Consider the following 7342-nt stretch of genomic DNA (forward strand, 5'->3'; position numbering starts at 1 on the left):
ACCCAGGTGGTACATTCGTAGTATTTTGTCAAATGACATTACTGGTATTTCCCCCTGATTACTCTAACTAAAATTAAGATGTTGTTTCCACCCCGAATTGTATATGTTGGAGTATAGGTTGTTGTTGTTGTTGTGAATAAAATTCCCCATGTAATAAACTAAAGCTGGATTTGAGGGGCATTCATCAAAGACATGATCTTTCTCCACAGTAAAAATAGGCTAACTCTGCTGCTTTCATTTCCTGTATTGCATATGGTCTTTTCAGTGTTTTAATCATTTTTGTTAAAGATGATACCTGAGTTGTTCGAGATGTAATTGTGTTAAGTTCCATTTTTCTTGCAACTCTTCTGCCACTTCCAACTCTGGTAGTAGGGTATTGATAATCGTTATTTGCTATCCTTTCCAGAATTTCATAAGTTTCATTGTATTATTTACCAAGTAAAGTCCCATTGGCAGAGGCATTGACAACCATTCTTGTATGAGCATTCAATCCATTGTAGAACATTTCCATCTATGTCTAATGTTGGAAACCATGCATTAGGCATTTTCTCAGTAGCTCCTTAAACCACTCTCATGCTTCTTATAATGTTTCATCCTCTGATTGTCTAAATTATGTAATTTCATTCCTCAACTTAGCATTCATGTTAGGAGGATTATATCTTAGTAGAAACCTCTGACACAACTCATTCCATGATGCCACTGTACCTTATGGTAATGCATTTAACCATGCTCTAGCACGATCACGCAATGAGTAAGGGAATAAATTTAATCGCAGGGCATCCTCGGGAACACCTTACTATTTGAATGAATCGCAGACTTCCAAAAAGAGTCGTCAATGCAACCTTGGATCCTCAGTAGGCAATCCACTAAATTGCCCCACTGTTTGTAGAATTTGAAACATGACTAGCTTCAATTCGAAATGTTGAGCCTGGATATGTAGCCTGACAATTCCTGGACTTAAATCGGCTAAAAAATTCGTATGACATGTTTTCTAATGGGTATGTTCCTGTCATCTATCATTCGAGGAATATCAACATCCTTTTTTTCCTGATGTAGTGGCTCCTCTCTAACCTAATCGTTTTTTATTCTTTCTATTTCTCACAACTCTTTTCTCCTTCGCCTTAAGGTTCTCTCAATCTCAAGATCAAAATAGTGCTCAGTCTTCTCCGAAATATTTCAATGCATGCACTATCACAAATCTGAGAAAGAAAAATCAAAACAACTAATTAAACTAAACTTAGAATAAATTAAACAGGTAATAACAAACCAATTTTCACCAATTTTTTTCGATCCCGGCAACGGCACCGAAAATTTGTTGCGTGTAAATAATGCAAATGTGCAAGTGTACACATCGATTCAAGTAATATAATGATCAGTGAGTATCGTCTTCACAAGCATTGGAAGTTGATTCAAATTGTTAAGTATTAGTGAAGATTTAAAGAATGAAATTGTATAAAAGGAATAAAGTATAAGTTGGGGAAGGGAATTAACAAATGAACTAATATAAGTAAAAAAAATTACCAAACAATCTAAATGTCGTGGCAATTCACAAAGAACAAGTAGAGAGCATATCTATTGTTGAATGATAAAGGTTGGAATTACTCTACTAGATTCTGTTGCAGAGAGAGTAACTTCTCTCTTTCTTTTCTTTTTCTCCTCAAAATTCTTGTGTGTTTTCTTCTCTTCTCTCTCCTTTTATACGGTAGATCCATCCCTCTTAGCATACATTTTTTACTCCTCTTTTTAAGATGATTTATCTGGTACACGTACAGTTGGCTAAGAGTGACGTGGAATGAGTGCTACGTCATCTTCCTAGAATTTCCATGGAATTTATGTTGGCAATCTATCTCACCATTTTCCATGGAAATGTTTCACATCCTTCGTTCTCTTTTCCTTCTTTTTTCCTTCATCCTACCTGCACCTACGATCAAAGGCTACCAAAACTCTTTCCAGCAATTAAAAGTAACATAGATTTACAGTTGAAACACAATCCAATATTTAGTATGCAATGCTCTAATAATAACTGTAATTATTCACATTCACATATCACACTCAGCAAATAAGCACATATTTCAATTTCATATCATGTATGTAACAGCCCGTTTTTAGTGACATCAAAACAGTGGTTTTGGGACCACAAATCCAAAGTTAAAAATTTATTTTATTATTACTTTATTTCCTACAGCATGATAGTAGTACCGTATAAAAATTTTGTTAAGAAATTTTACCGTTTATATGCTTAATTTGAAAAAAAGAACTAAACCGCATAAAGTGAAAAAGTTGAGTTCTAGTAGCTAAAAGGTATTAAATAGCTATAGAAGCTTAAAGTAAGAGTCCTTATATGGTAATTAGACCACTCATGAATATACTTGAATGTGATGGCTTGCATTTGTGTAAAATTTAAAGTTTTTAAAGGCTATAATTGTAATTTGGTAATTAAATGATAATTAAAATAAGAAAAAGGCATACATCTTCTTCATTCATCAAGCCACCACTGAAATTTCTTGTTCTTGTAAGCTAAGGATTCGGCCATCTTCATTGTTGTTAAATTGGTATGAATTGTTGTCTTGTTTTTAATTATTTTTATGTTTTTGGGATCGTTGTAGCTTAATCTAGTTAGCTCGGGGACTAATCTGTAAAACTGTTAAACTATTAGGGTTTTTCCATTATTGAATATGCATGAGTTTTGATGAGTTATAGAAGAAAACGGATAGTTGTTGTTAGATAAACAACTTTTGTTAAGTGATTTTTGATGAAAATGTCAAATAGAGATTACATTGAAAAATAAAAAATTTTACATGGTGAAATTATGAAATAAATTAAATATAAGGCTTGATAAGACTAATTGATATTCAAATATAGTGGGTTGTGGTGAAATTACATAAATTTCTATTTTTATGAGATAGGGACTAAATTGCAAAGAATTAAAAGTATAACGGCAAAATGGTAATTTTTCCAAAATATGATTCGGGGCTAAATTGAAAGAGTTAGAAATTAAATTGAGTTAAATTTATCCGTATAGATCAAATCAGACCTCGTTCGGAGTTAGATCGAGGCAAAGAGAAAGTCTCAGATTAATCGCCTCAATAACTACGTATACTCGTCGAGGTAAGTTCATGTGATTAAATTGTGATTATATGTTTTAATTTGAAATACGCATGAATTGTAAATTTTCTATATGTATACATGGTTATATATCTAATGATGTACTGCTACCGAGCCCCGTTTGAACCTTAACAATCTTTAGGATACAAATGACATGACATTAGGGTTTACATGATTTGGGTACACTAGTTCTGAATGTCCTACCGATGGCTGAGGTCCTACATGTGTTATGGATACTCCATAGCTCGTGTAAGCAGCATCATGTAGCTATGTTTCGACTCACAGCTCGTGTGAGCATACGAATTTATAGCTCATGAAAGCATACCGATCTTTAGCTCGAGTGAGCATACCAATTCACAACTCATATGAGCATACATGTACGTGAATTGATGAATTATAGTTATATGAGCTAGCACACTATGTGTGAGCTATCCCGAGTATCCAATGGTATTCTAAACAGTTCAACGGGCAATGTTCTGATACGAAATGATAAGAGTTCGATACGAACTATTGTAGGTATACACATGAATTACATGGAATTGTTGTTACATGTTATATGGAAAATGGAATTTGATGATACATGTATATGAAATTTATCATTTGATGTGCTCATCCATGATTATTGGTGTATATATGTATTTACATGGCTAACATGGTTGATGTATATGTGCTTAGGCATTTGGCCAAATTATGTTGGGATATGATATATTTACTTACCTATTATGTGACTAAATGGTAAGCTTTATTATATATTATACAAACTTACTAAGTTTAAATGTTTACTCTGTGTTAGTTTTCGTGTTTTATAGTGAATTGAAAGCTCATTCAGGTTGGAAGCTTTTTAGAGCTATATCACACTATGCATTAGCTCTTTTAGTACTTTCAAATGTTTAATTTCAGTTATAATGGCATGTATAGTTATTTTGGCTAATGTTGGCCATGTGTTTTGTTGTGAATATGGTCATTTGATTTGGCTTGTGTTTTGGCATATTTTGGTATGTATACAAGTAGCCTTAAAATGGTTTATGAATGACTTAATATGGTTGAATGATGGAAGATGAAATGATAGATGAATATGCATAATATATATGGCTTGTGACTTGTTGAGAATTGGTACTTTGTTTGAATAGCTTAAATAACTATTGATGCTAATTATAGAATGGGATTTTGGTGCCAAATGGTTGTGTTGTGGTAAGTAAATTATATGGTATGTATTGATGCAAATATGCATGCAAGTTAGTTGATTATTTGGTCGAACTGAATACATGGTTAGACATGTTTATATATTGTCATTTGAGGTGCCTAAGGGAATATTGGTTGTATGATGTTATACCATATGTTTATGGCTTGTTTATGCTTGATTTGGATGCCTTGTTATGGCTTGTATATATATGCAATGTTGATTGTAGGTACATGCCAAATTGGGTGAGAAAAATGGCTTGTAAAATGGCCTATTTTTGTCCACACGGGCGTATGTCTCAATCGTGTGTGACACACGACCAGGTGACACAGTCGTGTGTCCCCTATAGCTTTCAAAGGGTCGCAAGTCAGGATGTTACACGGCCTAGCACACGGCCTGACACACAAGTGTAGGGATACTTTGAAGGGTACACAGCCTGGCACATAGTCGTGTAGCTTGGCCTTGTGACCCAAGTCAGTGAGTTACAAGGGTTCGGACACGAGCTAGGACTTGGCCATGTTTGAATGTCCACACAGCCTGAGACATGGCCGTGTCTCTTGACCGTGTGTGTCACACGACCGTGTGACCCCTGCAATGTTGAAAATTTTCATTATTTTTTGAAAAATTCTATGAGTTTCCGATTTAGTCTCGACTTATTTCTAACGCGTATTTAGGGCCTTGAAGGCTCATATAAGGGACAATATGTATGTTTTGACTTGGTTTTAATATGTTTATTTTTGTGATATGAAATGTTTGAAATTTCTGTCCATTTGAATTGTAAACTCCGGTTATGCTCTGTAACCCTATCCCAGCAATGGTTACGGGTTAGGGGTGTTACAATGTAAGCATCAATATTTTTCACATTTATGCCCTATATTATTGCGTAAATGGTCAATCATCTCTTAAAATTTCAATTCAATCCATTACTAGCCATATATGCCAAATTCACTAGTATTTTAAATTATACTCAAACATACATATATCAAATTAAACACAACATACATATCATTCAAAATCAAATAGTAAGTTCCATGTGAACTTACCTTTTCAAAATATGAAGTGAGCGGATACTTTAGTGACTAATCTATAATTTTAATTTTTCCTCAATTGCTCCACTTTGATCCAAATCTTGATCTATAAAATCATTTTATATAAAAAAAATCAATATCAAACATTTTCACTGAATGTCATGATATGCATGAACCTATATGAATCCATTTTTTTATTTCCCTCATATTTTACATTTTTTTCTATTTAGCCCTTGAACTTAGGATAAGTATAATTTTTTATTTGTAGCTTCGAATTAATATCTGGTTTCATATATTCTCATTAGGGACATTATACTTTCTATTTCTAAATTAATTTCATGACAGATTTCACTTTTATTCAATTTGGTCCCTAATGTAACAAAGTTAACAACAAGCTACATAAACTTTATAATCTAGTCTTTTTCATAATCTAAGCTTACAATCTATCAATTTCAACCCACATTCTTCAAGTAGTCAACAATGGAAACTTTTTAAAACTTTAACAGTTTATCAAATTGGTACATGGGCTAGCTAAATCAAGCTCCCAAGACCTCAAATCTATAAAAAATTATAAGAAAATGACTTGATTTACCTACCAATTTGATGGCCGAAAGTTCCAATAGATTGGAGAAGATGATACTATTTTCTCCGCTAGTTTATTATTTATACTATGATTATAGCCTAATTAAACTAACTTAATTAACATAAACATGACTTAATTAACTTAAATCAATCATTAATCATTCTTAATGGATTGTACCATCATCATCCACTATATGTTGTTTAAAAATGTTCTAATAACCTTTTTGGCCCTTTGGTTAATTACTATTTAAGTCCTCAAGTCTTTGGTCAATTAAAACTTTATAGCGATTAGACTTTTTAATTTAGTCCTTAGGCCTTAAGTAACTATTAATTCGACAAAATTACTCGACCATTTTTCAATATATTTTTATATTATCTTTGTAAATATTCATATTTAATATTTACAGGCTTGATTTATGAAAATGAGGTTCTAAAACCGCAATTTTCAATACCACTAAAAATTGAGTTGTTAAAATAGGATGATGGAGATTGAGGTATTAACTAATCTACTCTCTTAAGATGATACATGTCTTATTGGTGATAATAATCAATGCAAATAGGTTGTCTTGCATGCCGGTCCCCAACATACAACAAGTTCAATCACCCATTGTTTACCTTGCTAACCTACAAAAGTTAGAATATAGAATTTCTACTAAAACAACAATTTCTTCACCCAATTAATTAGAACTCTTAAAAACTAAAAATAAGGCTAAAAAGATAATTGTTTTTTTTAATGGGATGATTTGAAGTGAGAATGAAATCATTTTTTATAGTGAATCTTTGAAAAAGAACAACATAAGATATTTATAATCCTATTAAATAAAAATAAAACCATGAAATCAATTGTAACTTTATCAAACTTGCAATCAACTTAAATTATTTAAGTCCCTTACTCTCAAAGTAAATGTAAATTTAACATTGTTGGAACATTTTCAAATATTTATAGTATTCCAATAACTATAAATGAATGGGTGTAATTAATCAAAAGATAAATCTTTTGGTCATTGGTCATTGGTCAAAATTTATATCATTTGATTTTTGAAAAAAAATTATAACTATTCAAACAATATTATTTGAATAGTTATAAAATTAAATGAATAATTATTATTTATTTATTCATAAAGACACTTATTAAAATATGTCTCTATGACGAAATATGAAAATTCCTATAAATAGGAATGGGATTTCATTTGGAAATCACACCAACAAGTTCTAAAAGCTCTTTCTATCCTTCCTCATTCTCTAATATTATTAGATTGTTCTATAAAGAGTTACTGCAAAAATTCTTTGTAGAAATTGAGTTTCTTGCTATACATTGCTTAATGCTTAGTGGACTGTTCTCGTTAGTGCAAAACACAAATAGTCATCGGTTTCATTGTATCCTCAAGGTTAATTTGTTTGAAACTCATTTGCCCACCGAAGATAGGTGGGGGCGAATATAACCTTA

General features: G+C 32.0%; 1 non-coding gene across 1 annotated transcript; it reads left to right on the forward strand.

The window, feature by feature from the left end:
* The first annotated feature begins 527 nt into the window (after positions 1-527).
* On the forward strand, positions 528-634 carry LOC121215062 (small nucleolar RNA R71). The gene has a single exon (XR_005910798.1). It is a non-coding gene; the product is annotated as a small nucleolar RNA R71 (small nucleolar RNA).
* The last annotated feature ends 6708 nt before the right edge of the window (positions 635-7342 follow it).

Source organism: Gossypium hirsutum, chromosome D02 (genome assembly GCF_007990345.1).
Source record: "Gossypium hirsutum isolate 1008001.06 chromosome D02, Gossypium_hirsutum_v2.1, whole genome shotgun sequence".
NCBI lineage: Eukaryota > Viridiplantae > Streptophyta > Magnoliopsida > Malvales > Malvaceae > Gossypium > Gossypium hirsutum.